General features: G+C 42.7%; 1 non-coding gene across 1 annotated transcript; it reads right to left on the reverse strand.

Moving 5' to 3' along the window:
- Positions 1 to 624: 624 nt before the first annotated feature.
- Positions 625 to 731, reverse strand: LOC120269561. The gene has a single exon (XR_005539211.1). It is a non-coding gene; the product is annotated as a small nucleolar RNA R71 (small nucleolar RNA).
- Between the last annotated feature and the right edge of the window lie 3,705 nt (positions 732 to 4,436).

Here is a 4,436-nt window from a genome sequence, read left to right on the forward strand (position 1 = left end):
ACTTTGTCATCTTAGCTATTCCTCATTCATTATATTCCATATCTTCTTATTCTATCATCATTCTCGATTTTTGTGGTGTAGTTCCAGTGTTATGACCCGAGGGAAACCCTTCGATAATTGTTGAAGAAGATCCCGAACTTGAACGTACACTCGTAAGAAAGGAAAAAAAGAACCCGTGAAAGAAACGTCGAATCTAGCTCGAGGTTGAAGGTGAAGGGTCTAAAAACATGACAGTAATGTAATGAGCAAATGTAGAAGGCTTTCCGATTATGCTAGAACCTCGCTTTTGGGCACACATTCTAGCATTGTACTGCCCCAGATTATAGATCAAAATTTTGAGCTAAAGCCAGATTCATCCGGATGATACAGTTGGTCGGCACAGCTTTTAGTAGTTTGGCCGATGAGGATCCAAACAACCATATAGAGAACTTTTTTTGGAGATGTGCAACATGCTCAAGATCAATGGAGTTATGGATGATGCTATAAGATTGAGGGCCTTCCCATTTTCCTTGAAGGGGGAGAGCAAAGCAGTAGCCACACTCATTACCTAGAGTATCAATCACTACATGGGAGGAGATGGTAGAAGCTTTTCTTGCACGATATTTCCCTCCCAGAAAATCTGCAAAGATTAGGAATGAGATTTCTTCCTTCGTGCAAATGGAATTGTAGACCCTATTTGAGGCATGGTAAAGGTACAAGGAACTCCTTCAAAAATGTCCTCAACATAGGTTTCCAGAGTGGATGATCATTCAGACTTTTTACAAAAGTTTGAACCCAAGTACAAGAAAGTTACTTGATGCAGCAGCAGGAGTTACCTTAGGTAACAAGATCCCCAGAGACGTCCGACAGCTAATTGAAGGAATCGGTTTGAATAGCTACCAATGTAATGCTAGGGAGAAGAAGAAAGTGGGTGACATCCATGATATTGATGCGGTTGCATCGTTGGCAGCCCAAGTGGAGGCACTGAGTAAGAAGTTAGACACTCTACCTTCTCCTTGATTGCCAGCCGTAACGAGTTGTGATGGATGTGGATGGGGACATGCCCCGTCCGATTGCCCGATAGCCGTTGGTAGTACATTCTCCGTTGAGCAAGTTGACTTTGTGGGTAATGCAATGAGAAACCAAGGCAATCCTTATAACAACACCTATAGTCTTGGTTGGAGGAACTACCAAAATTTTTCCTGGAACAACCAAGGGCAACAAAAGTCCACAATAACACCGGGTTTCCAACAACAAGCCTCGAACATGGAGAACTGAGTTTCAGTCTTGGAAACCCGAATAACCGACTTGGAGAAAACCTTGACTAGATTTGTTCAATCATCAGATACATGGTTTTAATAGGTCGAGGCTACACTTCACAACCACACCAATTCATTGAACAATTTAGAAAATCAAGTGGGGCAAATTGTGAAGTCTCTATCGGAGAGACCACAAAGAAGCTTGCCGAGTAACACCGAGACTAACCCGAGAGAAGATGTGAAAGCGATCACTTTGAGAAGTGGTTATGAGGTCGAGGGTAGGCTTCCAAGTGAGAACACCAATGTTGATGCACCGGAGGTAGTGTAGGATGAGAAGAAAGCTAACAAAGAGAAAGAGGTAGCACCCCACCTTACAAGCCATGAATTCCTTATCCTTTAAGATTGAAGAATGACCAAAATGATGAGCAACACGAGAAGTTCTTTTGTCTATTCAAACAATTGCACATCAACATTCCTTTTATGGAGGCATTGTCTCAAATACCTCGATATGCAAAGTTCTTGAAGGACCTTTTGATCAACAAGAAGAAGTTGAAGGAGAGTGCATCAGTGATCTTAGATGCCTCTTGTTCGGCGGTGTTGCAAAAAAATATGTTGAACAAGAGGAAAGACCCTAGAAGCTTTGTGATTCCATGTAACATTGGCAATTTGAGTGTAGAGATGGCATTGGTGGATTCAGGGGCCAGTATCAATGCTATGCCATACTTTTTCTTTTAGAAGCTAGGCTTGGGAGATCCTAGGCCTACTCGGATGATATTACATTTGGCGGACCGAACAGTGCGACATCCGAGGCGCATCATTGAAGATGTGCTTGTCAAGGTGGACAAGTATATATTTCTTGTAGACTTTATAGTGTTGGATGTGGATGAGGATGTCGATGTTCATTTGATACTTAGGATGACATTCTTGCACACTTCCAAGGAACTTATCGACATGGACATTGGGGAGTTAACACTCTGATAATACTCTATATTTTCATGACACTACTGATGAACTAATCGATGAATATGTGCAGAAAATGATGAAAATGAACCCGTACGAGGGGTTGCTAGACCAAGAAGTGGAGAACGAAGAGGTGATGATGCTTGGTCTAGAGAAGGTATCATCTACTCCGGGGATCATGAAGAAGATGCTCCGGAAAATAAAACGAGCAAGGAGACGCCACAAGAAATGCCCCAAGGGTGTTAGGGATGCGCAATAACAGAATGAGGGGTAATGATCCCTCAAGTGGTATCAAGCTCGACAACTCTCCCTTTACCTTCAGAAGACTATGTTCATCATGCTTTCAAGTCATGGGTAAGAGGGAAACCTTTATCTACGAGAACCCATGAGGTAAGACAAGGTACCCCAAGCTAAGTGATGTAAAACAAGTACTTCTTTTGAGGCAACCCAAGTCTTTACTATTTTCTAGTGTTTAGTTTAGTGTTTGCATGAATAACGCTTTAAGTGTTGGTGGCTTGATGTGTGGATGCTATTGCTGGAATTTTCTTATGGTTTATTTTGTGTTGTCATGTACTTAAATGTGTTCAGCGAAGTTTCTGGTTGTTTGAGCATGTTGTGCATGTTTTCTGGTATATTTTGCATCATAGAGGAAGGCTCTGAGTATATTAACATGTTCATGAATTTTTTGCAGAGTTTACGGATTTTTTTAAGTCATCCAGAGAAAACACACGGCCGTATGAAATTTCCGCACGTTCGTGGATCTCTACTGTGAACTCATCTAGAGAGGACACAGGGGCGTGGACTCACCCCTGTGAGTGACCTTGTGACGCATACACGCCCGTGGGTAATTTCTGCATAGCCGTGTGTCTTCCTACAGAGACTTATAGATTTTTCCCGAGAAGACACAAGGACATGGACTAGCCCCTGTGGATGACCCTCTGATAACGACACGGGCATGGATAATTTAAACATGCCCGTGTGGATCTCTACAGAAGAGTTCTCTTCCATCCTGAGAATACACAGAGGCGTGTGGGTACCCCTGTGAACTAGCCATGTGAATGTCCACGCCCGTAGGGAATTTCTGGCTGGGCATGTGAAACACTTAGAGTTTTTCTCAGGTTAGATAGATGAGCCACAGGGGCATTTGTCTGCCCCTGCGGGTATGGCACTCAGACGTGTAAAATTTTCATACGCCATGTGCTTGCGTTCAAAAGCATTGTGTGTTATCCTGAGATCACACAGGGTCGTGCGTCTGCCCCTGTGGGTCTCTACTGTGGAGTCACACAGGCATGGGTAATTTCCACACGCCCGTGTGAATGCACAAAAATGCAAGAGCCGCGGGTTTTCTTTAAAATCCCTTTGTTTTTCTTCATTCTCACACTGCCAATCACTCAGAGAACACTCATAAGCCCTCTCCTGACCTCACACCATTGATTTACTCGAATTTTTTGGCCGAATTTAAAGTTTTAACTTCATTTCGTCAGTAACCCTTAATTCTCACTTTTCTCCATCATATATGATTTTAATCAATTAGAATGGTAAATGTTGCTTTGTTTCTATAATTAGATGACTATTACAATTTTAGAAAGAGTTGGAAATGATTATAACATGTATTGTTGGAGTTTTAGCATGCTGCCGTGTGTTTTCACTCCCCGTGGATCCACACGGGCGTGTGGATTTCTGCAGCGTTACTTTGTGAGTTCTTTTCATTGACTTTCCTTCAATTTTGCAGATATGACATCCTGATCGAAGAAGCAAGCTAATAAGTGCCCGCGAGTGGCATTACCTAAGCCAGAGAACATGGGATTCGCTATCGCCGAGCACCAAGTTCGGTTTAAGCGGTTGTCGAAGCATAGGTTCGGACAAACTCGCTTCCTATATATGAGCGTATTGCGAGATATACAACAGGGAGATGAGTTGGCGGATGTGGTAGAGGAACTCATCTTAATGGAAGGTTAGAGATAGTTATTGTCGATTAGAGAGCTTGCCATTCGTGTGCTTACACTCTAGGTGCTGTCATCATTCGAGTTCGACCGTTCTTATCCTAGAATCGACAGTGTCAATGCTATAAAGTTTTAGAGCATTTGGACATCACTACAGCATGAGCGTGACACATTTTTCGATCCGATTGGGACTGTATGAGTAGGCATTCACTGATAATGTGGTGTACGTGATAAGTGCTTGTGCAATATGAATGCGAAGCATTCTTTTCTTATGTTAAGCATTACCTTTCTCGGG

The sequence above is a fragment of the Dioscorea cayenensis genome, chromosome 9, assembly GCF_009730915.1.
Source record: "Dioscorea cayenensis subsp. rotundata cultivar TDr96_F1 chromosome 9, TDr96_F1_v2_PseudoChromosome.rev07_lg8_w22 25.fasta, whole genome shotgun sequence".
In the NCBI taxonomy this organism is placed as follows: Eukaryota; Viridiplantae; Streptophyta; class Magnoliopsida; order Dioscoreales; family Dioscoreaceae; genus Dioscorea; species Dioscorea cayenensis.